The sequence below is a fragment of the Mirounga leonina genome, unplaced genomic scaffold (genome assembly GCF_011800145.1).
Source record: "Mirounga leonina isolate KUSES-001 unplaced genomic scaffold, KU_Mleo_1.0 Mir_55, whole genome shotgun sequence".
NCBI lineage: Eukaryota > Metazoa > Chordata > Mammalia > Carnivora > Phocidae > Mirounga > Mirounga leonina.
The window spans coordinates 9,079,900-9,092,939 of NW_023270816.1; positions in this window are offsets into that span (position 1 = coordinate 9,079,900).

Consider the following 13,040-nt stretch of genomic DNA (forward strand, 5'->3'; position numbering starts at 1 on the left):
ACAGCAGAAGAAGGGAACTTGCAAACTTTTGTGCAACTTTTACAATTCAGCCAAAGGAAGTGATGATGTTCCCATTACCAACCTCAAAACTCAACCCCAAAAAAAGCCAAAAAAAGAAAAACACAGAAAAAAACAAAAACAAAAAGTCACTCGTCTCACGTCCAGACACGTATTTAATTAGCAGGGGCTATCACTAACGGAACCGGACAGACGTCCTAAGGCGACTTGTCGGCTCCTGGTTCCCTGGGAGACAATCATTCTGGCTATAGGACCACGAGGGTCTGGGGTCTGTGCACACAGCTCGTAACAGCCTGGCCTGCTTCCATCGTGGGGTTCAAGCCAGAAACATGCTTCCAGCATCCCCGCCTCTCCCCAAGCCGCTCTCAGGCTACAGTAAGACCCTGAGTAGCCTGAAGACTTTACTTAGCAATGTGCTTTTAGGAATTTGGGAATAGAAAGCAAGGCTGGTCTTGTTTCTGCACCCCCCAAACTGCAGGGCTCAGTTTCCCTTTTCTGTTTTATTCCCTCACCTCCCTTCTGTTCCCTGCTCCTTGGCTCATACTTACTGCAAAATAAGAGATGGAAAGAAACCAAACTTTAAAGGAATCTCTTGCACCCCTCGCTAGCAATCGTGGCTCACGACCACGCAGGGACGTGTGCCCACGTCACGGACCACAGAAAGGCCCAGAGATCCCGCTGCAAGAGAATTCTGCATTGGTGGGTAAGATTTTCCTCAACTTCAACCTACACCATCACCGTCTTCCCACAGAACTGGTAAAGGCCGGCGTATCTTCAATATCCTTAATTTCTTCACATCCCTGACTCTCCATGTTTGGTGCACATTAGAAACATCTGAAGCTTTTTTTAAAAAAAGATTTTATTTATTTATTTATGTTAGAGACAGAGAGAGAGAGAGAGTGGGGAGGGCAGAGGGCATCTCAAGCAGACGCCAAACCCAGCGTAGAGCCTGACGCGGGGCTCGATCCCACGACCCTGAGGTCACGACCTGAGCCAAAATCATGAGTCAGTCGCTTGAGGGACTGTACCACCCAGGTGCCCCGAGACACCTGGAGCTTAGCACACCCCAAGACGAAATCAATCAGGAGTGCAGGGACAGAATCCTGGCACATTAGGGCTGCCCGTGCTTACCAGGTGATGCTAATGTGCAGTCAGGCTTGAGCATCCTCACTCTCCTGTCCCTTAGTCCCCATCTCTTGTCCCCCAGCTGGACGGTATTAAATAGCGCGCACACGTTCTGTGACCTGTTTGTGCAGGTTGTATGGCAGCTGGGGCTGCAAAGGGCGTGTGTGGCAAACACCGTGGGTCTCCTCCTCAGCAGCCTGTCTTCCTTCATGGTGAAAGTACCTTTCCTTCTACGGGGAATGAATCCTGTGAAGCCCAGGAGAGCATGACCCTGCCATGATCACCCATCGCCATGGGCAGGGCCGTGACAAGGGCCTGGTCGCTCTCCGGGCACAGTGTCTGCTCCGAGATGGGCATGTACCCCACAATAGGTGAGGCTTGCCCAGGGCTCCAGGAGAGCCACCGGCCCAGTCTGTCCTGGTGGCCAGCTTTGCAGACGCTCTGAGTCTGGAGTTTGTGCTTGGTGCACCTAGGAAACGTGCCTGCCTGGGCAGGGAGGGGAAGTGGTGTTAGGACCTGTGCGTTCAAACCCACCAGAAGCCCTATCTTTTTCAACCATAGGGGCTGATAAACTGCCCATCTTGCTTGCGCCAGTTTGATGTGGTTTCTGTAACTTCGAAACGAGTGTGAGGCCTAATGCAACGTCAATGTGTTTACAGATAAAGTCCCCAAAGTGCCATAGAATCACGCATTCATCCATTGTCTGATCCAAGCTCATGACCAACCCACCAACTGGTCACCTTCTCGGGGGCGGGGCCCGCACCACACACGGTGCCCACACCCAGGCTGTCTTGACGCCGCTGAGGCTGAGAGTACAGGGTGTTCAATACTGGGGGCTCTCCCTGAAAACTCGAGATGCTGAATTTGCATGTTCTCTCACTCACAGTCATGAGTTTCTTTCCCCTTCGTTCTCTGGAACCCCCACTTTGCCAATAGGAGTCAGTGAAGTAAGCGGGGGCATCAGGCTCAACAGAAGTGAAATGCTGGTCCACCAACCATCTGGCAGCCACGTGACCCCGCAGACCCCTTCGCATCTCTGCTGCCTCCTAACAGTTCTCCATTCCCTGGACTTCATGGTCAGCTGCCAGGCTCAGCTCCTGAGCCAAACGTGGGGGGCGGGGAGCAGGGGGTCTTTCAAGACCTACAGTGCTGACCCCCATCCTCCCTACTCCATTCCACTCCTGGATGAGCAGAGAGGACTTCCCTGCAGGTCCCACTTTCCTCCCTGGGAGCACCTGTGATTATGACAGGTGGGGAAGGAGACAGAGGACAGGTGGAGGGGAAGGGGGTGGCCCGGGAGGACGCTGCCTCAGGTTTCCATCGCTGGAGGAGTCAGGCCTGTCCTCCCTCTTCCCGGTACATCCCCGTGACTGCGTTCTGGTCAAAATGCATCTAGCATGAATTCAATAGCATCACAGCCGGCTCCCCAGGGAAAAACTAAAGTGACGAGGGTATGAAGCACTTCACACAAACGGATGGGACTCCAGGTGTATTCCACGAAGAGGAAGCTCCTCAGACTTGTTTGTGGAAAATAAATGAACAGGGGCAACTATGTTTGTGCTTTGTTAACTTGAAAGAAAATATCAAAAATATCTAGACAAAGTATCAATAACCATTCTGGAAACAATATGGCTGAATATTTTTGTAAAGCTCTAGAAAGCAGTCGTGTTCCCCGGGACAAGTGAGGGGCACCCACTGGAGTGTGTACGGCATTTGGAATGTCTAGTCTGGAAGGCCAAGCGTTGTGACTCTGTGGGTCTGTGGAGATCGGGCTTTCAGTAGATGAGAGCGGACAACCCAACTTTATAACGCAAAGGGGTCTGGCTGGCTCCCAGCGCCCCTGTTTACTAGACAGGAGAGTACCTCGCAGACTTTGTGCACCGTCCTCCAAAGCCACACTTGGCCAGGTACCAGGTGATAGAGTGAATACGCGCTGTTACTTCCTCAGTGAAATCAGTACGCGGGATGCCGAGAAAGCTCAGCACTTTAAGCCCTGATTTGCCTGGAATGTTACTGCAGAACTGACCTTGTGGTCCTGGGCGGACTGGCTCCCGGAGGCGGGGCGGGGGCGCTGTCAGCAGGTGCAGCAGTGGGGAGGCCGGGCTCAGGCTCCTGGTTGTCTCCCGCCACCAGATGCTGGGCAAGTGACTTAGCCAGGTGGCCTCGGTTTCCCCATTTGCACAGTTGGGGTGGCACCTGGCTTCTGGGGGAGGTGGGAGAAAGGAGCAACACGCTTTAGACGCCGGGCACGTGGCAGCCTGTCAGCGCTGGCCACGAGGAGGCAGGAAGGCGATCCCCAAGCCCAAGTGGCTTAGCCGGACTCAGAGACATCTCGCCCCTCGGATGCTGGCGTCCGTGTTTCTGGTCTGGGATCCCTTGGAAGTTGACCCCCGGGGTGTCTGACTAGATCTAACTGTGCCGTATTCCCGGCTGGGGTCCTCCCTCCCGCCGGCGGGGGAGGCGCGGGCACGGGTGAACAGCAGATGGCGCCAGAGACGCGGCCTGAGGCCAAGCGCGGCTGGGGAGGGGGCTGGCCCGGCCTATCTGAATTCTATTTCTCATAAACAATTAGGCCATAAATCAATGTCGATTCTGTTGTTCTGGAGCTGTTTAGAAATTCCCAAAATAGTTCATTTAAGACGTGGGGCTCATCCACGCTCTCCTCTGCAGTATGGATTCTTAAATGTCTGTGGACGAGGGAGTGGCCTCGGCACACACATCCACCCCACCCCAACACACAGGCCCGCCGGCTGTTGGAGTCTGTGGTCCTCACGAAGCACAGCGCTCCTCCCTCCTCCCCACCTGCATCGGCCGGTCACTGCGAACCCCCAGCCCGGCCGCTGCTGTGGGAGAGCTCTGGTGTTGATCTGTAGGACCTCACTGACGTGCTCCCCCAGGGACCAAACGCTCAGCTCCCACGAAGACCAAATCGTCAGGGCTTGTTCTCCATAACCCAGCGTCCTCTCCCTTGGCTGGGGACCCAAAGTCCCAGAGACCCTCGGCCATATCTGGGTCTTTATTCATCCTGAAGGGTCACGGAGGTGATGTTACAACAGCAACCGGGAAATCCGCCCTGGCCAGCCACCTCCTGGACCATGGCCGGCGTCTTTTCTGGACGAAGCCGACCAAGAGGCTGTGTGACTAGTCCCACACTAGAAGAAGGGGTGTTCCCGATTGCAGCTCCGTGCTCTTTCCCCTCCTGGGGCTCAGAGGTCAGGTCCATGCTAAAGCAGACGGGGGGCCGCTCAGAGCACGTGCACTTCCTACAGATGGCAGGGACATCCAGCGACAAGGACGTCACCGCGCACGCTTAGAGACGACAGGAAAATGTCCTTTGATGGGTGGCCAGAGTGGCAGGAAGGAAGGGGCTGAAGGACAGTGACCACAGGGCTGGACCGCCACCAACTGGGGGCTTGCAATGTCCGTCGTCTTTGAATTCTGAATCTTAAAAATATTTTTTGAGGTGAATTTCACATAACATAAAATGAACCATTTTGAAATGAACAGTGTCATTAAGCACATTCTCACTGTTGAGCAACCAGCCCATTGTCCACTTCCAAGTAATTTCATCACCCCACAAGGAAGCCCTGAGGGGTCCGCACCCCCCACCCCCAGCGGCCCTCCTCCCCCAGCCCCTGCAGCCTCTCTGGACTTCACGTAAATGGAACCAGACCACAGAGGGCTTCGGCATCTGGCTTCCTTCACGTAGCATCACATTCCTGAGGTCCATCCCGTAGTAGCAGATTGGTACCTCATTCCTCTTTATGGCCGAGCCCTTCTCCACGGCGTGGGCACACCACTCCCCGCTCAGCCATGCACCTGCCGGTGGGCACTTCAAGCTGGTCCTGCCTCTGGTTGCCAGGAGCAGGGCTGCTGAAGCCTGCATGGGGTCCCTGTCTTCAACCGTCCTGGGGGACTGCTGAGTTATGGTAACGGTTTTCCAGAATGGCCGGATTTTTCCAGAGCAGGGGAGCCATTTTACTTTCCCACCAGCAATGTACCAGAGCTCCAACTTCTCCACAGTCTCACTCAAAACTTGGTACTTTGCATTTTCTTTTCTTCTTATTATTGTTATTATTATGGTCATCTCAGTGGGTGCGAAATGGTACCTCATTGTGGTTCTGATTTGCATTTCCCTAATGATTAGTGATGTTGTGCATCATTTCTCGTGCTTTTTGGTCACTTGCATGTGTTCCTTGGAGAAATGTCCACTCACATCCTCTGCTGTTTTCCATTTGGGCTGTTTGTCATTTTGTCCTTGGTGGCAGGTTTTCACACTCATGGAGGTACAGGAAAGGAGAGACTGGCCCTGTGAGCAGAGGGGCTGGCACGGAGCCAGCCGCGGGAAGCTGGGACACTCAGTCAGCTTGGGGAGGGGCCAGCGGGGACAACAATCCACTGAGCAGCATAAGAATCAGGAAATTCCCCTCACGTGTCCTGGGCTCAAGTTTAAAATATCTTTTTTAAGTCATCCCTGGTCATTGAACACGCCAGACCCGTGCCTCCCATGAGCATGGGTGGATTTACGGTGGCGGGAGATTCACACTGAGTTTCAGTGAAAGTCGCCCCCACGCCAGGAATCCACCGGAGCCGCCCGGCAGCCGCACCAGGGCTCCCCGTGGACAGACACAGTCTGGGGCCAGGCTGCCAGGAATCCGCACAGGAGGGGTGAGGCTCCAAGGTGTGCCCACAGCCCCAAATCTCAAAACCCATGGAGAGATGGGGCCAGGGAGCCCAGGCTGCACCAAGAACTTCCAACAGCAGGAGGGCAGCATTGAACAGAACAGAAAATAAAAATTTTTAAACTCAAAAGAGATGTAGCAGAAAGTAAATGCAGACAAACAGCTGTGGTTCAGAGACAGTCTAATCCTCTATGAAATCCGAGAGAACCCAAGAGAACGTGCTGGCAACTTATTCATTCTAATCAGAGGGGATGATGGGTTACCGAATACAAGAGTGATATTCAGAAGTTAATAGAGCTTTTGCACATCAGCAGGAAACCATTTGAAGAGGTGACGTTCAAAATTGCAAAAAGGAGGAGAAGGGAGAAAGACAAGAAAGGACAAGGAAAGAATACCTGTAAAATCTAAAGTGTGTATCTAAATGAAAATGTGTAAGGACTTTACAGAAAATATGAAAAACTTTATTAAAAGAAAACCAAAGTAAGTGAAGATAAATATCCATTCCAGAACAGAAATCTTAATATGGTAAAAAAAAAAAAAAAAAAAAAGTCACTTTTCCCCAAATCAATCTATACATTTTTATGCAGTGACCATAATACATCCAAACAGGAATAATTTTTCCTGGGATTAAAGTCAAAGAGTGAAGGCTGAAAAGTAGCCAACACTATTTTGAAGAAGGGCAAGTAGGAGACATGCATGACCAGACAGATACCAGCACCCACTCCAAGGTCGGAGGGATCACATTTGTGCGAGGAGCCCAACAGAGCCCAGAAGCCGCCCCCACACACGAGAGCTCAGAGAAGGACAGACCGGACACTGAGGGACGGACAAGGGGTTCCGGCCAAGTGACCGATCAGCCTCCTACCATGGATAAAAATAAATGCAAGACCAAAATGGGAAAAAGCTGAACTATGTAATTGTTAAAAGGACATTCAGGAGATTGTATTTTTACTTGAACTACTAAAGGATTTTTCAAACAAGTTAAAAACCCATACATTATATTTTTAAAAATCAACAGATTTGACTACATTTATATAAGAAATATTTTGCATGACAAAAGACACCACAAGGTTAAAACAGGGCACAGACCAGAAGAATGTACTCATAACCTACATGACTGAAAAAGAATTAGCATCAGAGATATGTTAAGGTTAATGCATACAATAGAGAGAGGTGGAGAGGTGCTTTTCGTCTTCATCAGATAAGCAAATTCTTCACCCCTAAAAATAGCATAAATGGGGCATCTGGGTGGCTCAGTCAATGAAGCATCCGACTCTTGATTTCGGCTCAGGTCATGATCTCAGGATCCTGAGATCAAGCCCTGCATCAGGTGCAGAGTCTGCTCAAGATTCTCTTTCCTTCTTTGTCTGCCCCTCCCCCTCTCTAAAATAAATAAAAATAAATCTTTAAAAAAATAGCCTAAGTGTGCCAAACTGCATCCAATGGGAGTTGGTGAGTATCTTGAAAAAGGAACTCTGATAAATTGCCAAAGGGCAAATAAATGAGTTCAACCAGTTTGGAGAGGAATTTGTCAATACCAAGTTAGTTTGAAAAGGTACCTATCTTATGGCCATCAATTTCACCGTTCAGAATCTAAACAGAGAAATAAACTCTAGAATACGTTCATGGGAAGACACAGGTTCTCCACTGAGCACTGCTTAAAAGAACAGAAATTGGAAATCACCTGACTTGGCTCCTCGCTAGGGGAATGGAAAAATAAACTGGCATTTTTCATACCAGGAAACGCTACACAGCACACAAAGGGAATGAAAAAGAACCACATGATCAACACGAATAAATCTCAAAAATATCCTAAGAGCTTTCTGAAAATAAGTTTCAAAAGGAAACACAGACTGTGATTCCAGCCACATAAAAATTGAAAACGCACCCATCATTTATAGGTACACACTGATATGGCTGAACTGTGCCCCCCAAAAAGTCACATGTTGAAGCTGGAACCCCCACGACCTCGGAGTGTGACCCTCCTGGAAACGGGTCTTTATGGAGGCGATCGAGTTAAATGGGGTGACGCATGTCATGGGCCCCGATCCAGTGGGACTGGTGTCCTTGTAAGAAAAGGAGATTAGGGTACAGGAACACCCCGAGGGCAGACCGCGTGTGGCGCAGGGGATGCGTCTGCAAGCCAAGCAGAGAAGCAAGCGAGCCTGGCCCCTGCCCCCGCCCGCAGATGTCCAGCCTCCGAGCCTGTGGGGAGCGCTGCCCCGTCTGCGGCGCTCGTCACCAGAGCTGGTTGACGGACACAGCCTGGGAGGCCACGTGCCTCTGGGCCAGCTCGAAAGAGCCAGGGAACGGGCTCAAATGTCCACTGAGCCTTCAAACCATTGCAGTAATTGAACTTGAAATACGAGCCAAATCCAGACACTGAAGACGCTACTGGCGTTGTTTCAGGGGCACTTACCATGCTATTTATGGTCTTCGTCTACACCTGTGGAACACATGTACTTATCTCCGAGACTCAGGCTACACGGGCCTCCTCAACACTGCTTTGCAAATCAGCCTGGCTGGGTCACGTAGACCGAGCTGGGCACTTTTCTGTGTGTGGCCGCCACAGTCCAAGTAACCGAATCACAACCACTCGGGTGTGTTGTGTGACTCTGCTAGACCATTGACTCCTTGTCCTCAAATCCTCCTGGAGCACCGAGGCCTCTCCCAGCGTCCGAGGACCAGAGGATCCCTCTAAAGAAACAGTACCGCAAGATGGAAGGTCAGAGCTCCCCTCCCACAGAAACACGGGCCATCTCGCACCTTCCTCTTTGGCTCCACTGGTGAGGGTCATGCCTTTGGAAAATAAATCAGTACATGAAATCTGAAGGTGGAGCACCCAGGTGTGGAGAAGGCACATATCCATACACCAGACTGTGAAACAAGTGCACATTTAACCCCTGAACGATGCAGATGCTGGGACGCCCACTCCTACGTCGTTGAAAATCTACACGAACTTTTGACTCCCCCCAAAGTTAACTACTACTAGCCTACTGTTAACTGGAAGGCTTACATAACAGTCAGTTAACACATAATTTATGTTATATTATGCACTGCATTCTTACAAAAAGTAAGCTAGAGAAAAGAAAATGCTAAGAAAATCACAAGGAAGAGAAAATATATCTACAGAACATATTTAGGATCAAGTCAGGTCATTATTAACGACTCTCCCAGAGAAACTAGAAAGTAGTTTCATTTCATTCTTAATCATCCATAACTTAACAATGCATTTTAGGATTGCCAAAATAATATTAGTATGAAGGGCCTCTCCCCATCACTTGGAGCGTGTTGTTTGACCTTACGCGGAAGCAAGCGCTCTCAGGAAGACCATGCACTCACTGGGGTCAGGCAGGTCTCGGGTCCCCACCTCAGCACTATCGACGTGTGGGGTGGGTACCTCTGTCGTAAGGGCTGTCAGGTGCACTGTACGATGTTTAACCTCATCCCTGGTCTCCGACGCCAAGAGAAAGCTCTGTCCCAGTTATGACAACCAAAACCATCTCTACACATGGCTAATGTCCCCCAGGGGTGTAAGATCACCCCTGCTTGAGAATGAACTGCATCTTTAGGAACAAGATTCCAGCCCACGAGGGGTCCTGGCAGGTTCTGGAGATGGAGGAGCTGGGCGTGGCCAAGACAGACATGCAGGCACCAGACTGGGAAACACGGCCATACCTGGAGCACAGCCGCTCCCAGTACTAAGACTAGCTCAGTTAGAGCCCCGGGAGGAAGCATGACTTCACTCTGAGGCCCAGGGAGCTAGGCCAGCCTCCCTAAACCCTCCTGAGCGCGGGCAGGGCTCCTTGGACCCTGACGAGCAGCTGGGAGGCAGCCGGCTCCAGGGAGAGAAGACCGTCCCCCTCCCAGCTCAGCCCTGTGAGCACACAAACCAGATGTGTGCAAGGGCGGGAGCCCACATTTACAAATATTTTCATAAATTCTAGTTAATTTGTGACTCACTCAGCAGAGTGCTTCATCCTCAGCCCCGGATGGAACACGGAGACCCCTGCCCCAGGACCTGTCTGTTCAGCCCTGGCCAATGACAGGCCTTTGGTTCCCAGGATGGTTAACTTGTGTGTTGACCTGGCCCGGCCATGGGGACAGGTGCTGGCCAAACAGCAGTCTGGATGTCGCTGTGAGGCTTTAGATGCGCTTAACCTTTACATCAGTGGCCTTTGAGTAAAGCAAATGGCCCTGCATATTATGGGCGGCCGCATCCTTCAGTGGAAGGCCTTCGGGGGAAAGACTGAGGCTCCCCAGGAAGGAAGGGCTTCTCCAGGCACCCTGAGACTACAGCACCGCCTGGTGGCCTGCCCTATGTGGCTCAGCTGGCCAAACGCCCCCGACCATGGGAGCCCAACCCTGACAATACATCTCGCCCCTCTGTATGTGTACGTACACATGCATGCCCTCACACACACACCTGCACACACGCTCACTCGTGCATCTGCACACACACACCCTCACACACGCATGCACGCACCTGCACACGCGCATGCCCTCACACACCCTCAGTTAGTCTGTCTTCGGAGGACCCTGACAGCACAATCCTTTGGTCCATAAAGACAGTTCTCATTCTGAAATTAAAAATGCCCCGCCACCATCCTTATAATATTCACACCTTCCAACCTGATGGAAAAGTCTCTCCCTGACCAAAAAGCTGAGGAAGGGACCCGGTGCCTCCCCGAGCCCCCGTGGGCCACCACCCTTTACGCTGCTGGGGCAGGTCGCCCTGATTCTGTGAGCCTCCATTTCCTCACTGCCAGGTCAGAGGTTGTATGGAAAAACATATCATTTGCTATTTTGGTCTGTGCAGCAATTGCTCTTCGATGTACTAGAGGATTTGTTTGTCCTAAGCAGTTACTTTCTGGAGACGATGTGCCAGGAAATGCCCGAGGACAGCAGAGAGGCCAGCCGAGCATCTGCCCCAGGCGCACACTCTCGCCTCCCGCGCTAGGTCCTCATGGTGGCTCCCCAAGGCGCCAGCTCAGTGTTCTGCTGAGGAAACAGAGCTTGGCAAGAAGGAATTTTCCCAGAGTCACATGGCCAGTCTGCGGAGCGGGGTTTCGCCGACGCCGAAGCCTGTCTTCTTGACCACTATCATTTGCTTCCAGTCATCTTGCTTCCCAGAGCAGCACTCCCAGGCTCCCTGCAGCACCCTCGGGGCTCACGGCTTCCCAGCAGAGGTATAAGCAGCACCCAGCCAGGAACGCTCATTCACTATGCACATTGCCTATGCACGCTTTCCAACATCCATCTAGACACTCAAACCAACAAGTAAACCAGGCCCAAGGAGACTGTTTTGCATAAGACTCACAAGATACAAATTGTTTCTATAAAGAAAAATCTAAAGTCTTTGACCCAATAACTAGGAGTTTATCCAAAGATAAAGACATAAGTATGTAGATGGTTATTATAGTTTTTGTAATGGTGAGAAACTGAACACTTATCCAAATACACAAAGGCAAAGACTTGTACAAATAGAATATGGTGTAACTATAGGATGGAAAATTCTACAGTTGTTAAAAATACTTATGAATTGTGAAGGTTATAAAATGTTAAGAAAATGTTAAGAATGTTAAAAAACACTATACGGGCACCTGGGTGGCTCAGGCTGTAGAGTGTCGGACTCTTGATTTCAGCTCAGGTCACGATCTCAGGGTCGTGGGATCGAGCCCCACATCGGGCTCTGCGCTCAGTGGGGAGTCTGCTTGAGATTCTCTCTCTTCCTCTCCCTCTGCCCTTCCCCCACTTGCACTCACACTCTAAAATAAATGAATAAATCTCTTTTTAAAAAAAGAAATAAAAATGTATGACTCAGTACTAGTAAGCTGCATACACAGTGGTGATATACACATAGAGTACAGAGAGATGCTGATTCTAGGTGATGAAATAGGTGTGAACCTGTGCATCCAGATGGGGAGATAAAAAGACCAGGAAATAATGTCATGAGATGAAGAAATACACCCCATGTTATAGGCGATGGTCTCTGCTTCGTTACATGGAGGTGATTTTAAATGTCTTCTTTATACTTTCCTGTGTTTCTCCACATTTTTTATAGGCAATATATTTCTTTTAAATTCAGGAAGAAAAGAAATATACATTATGTGTATTCGTAAAAAAAAAAAAACACTATTTGGCCTGTCAATGTCTTAAGATCATGATGCCAACCCCACTTGGGATGGACTGGCATCTGCATTTCAAGAGAACCTGCAAATCCCAAGTGTGTTCCTATTTCTTTGCTGTTCTAGCAAATCCACATTATTGTTATAATAGGCGGAAAATAAGGGAAACCTAGTCTTTAAATTAAAAGAACACAAAACATACAAACACACATACATACAGTTGCTTTTACTCCGAAACCCTACACCTGCGAGACCCTGAGACTGGTGCCTGGAGACTGACGGTGACCGTAGGGCATCACAGAACCACCGCTCACAAGGGCTCCCTCCCTGAGCCCTCTTTCCCATGAGGGCCGTGCGTCAGAGGAACACGGAGCCTTCCTGCCCCAGCTCCTCCTCTAGTGTTTCAGGATCCCCTTTCCTTGCACATGGCAGGTGACCATCGCAATCGGAGTCTGTCCTGGTGCCTGCACCCAGCTAAGCACCCAGGGCTCCGTGGGAGAGCTCAGTGCTCACAGACCGACAGCAGGCGTGAGAGGCCCCATGTGCACGTAGGTGTGGGGCATGACACCACAGTGGGACTGCGTCAAGCCAGGGGACATCAGGGTTCCCACCAGAGCCTGTGCTCCGGCTTGCGCGGCCGGGCAGAGGGGAGCAGGGCCGGTGTCCAGGCAGAAGGAAGAGTGCAGGACAAGGAGGATCCAGGACATGGATTGGCTTGTCATGTGGCCTAGAAATCAAGGAAGGCAGAGGCCAGGAATAGCAGCCAGCAGGTGGGGACCCACTGGGAACCCCAGGGTTCATATAAAGACTGTTTTAAGCGGAAGAACTTGGACATTCAACAGAAGCAGGAAGAAGCCTTGTCAGTTTTCCTGATCGGAGCCAAAGCAGAACCTTCTGAGCAATGAGGTCTGCATGAATCTTCTCTACGGGGCAGCTCCTTTCCCAGGGAGAGGTGAAGCGTAAACCCGCCATGCATTCCCTCTCTGGGGGGTTTCTGGATGCCGAAGAGATGGAGAGATCACTCACACCTGTATAGACAAATGCTACACACACTTTCTCTTAAAAAACCTATTTATCTTCCCCAAAG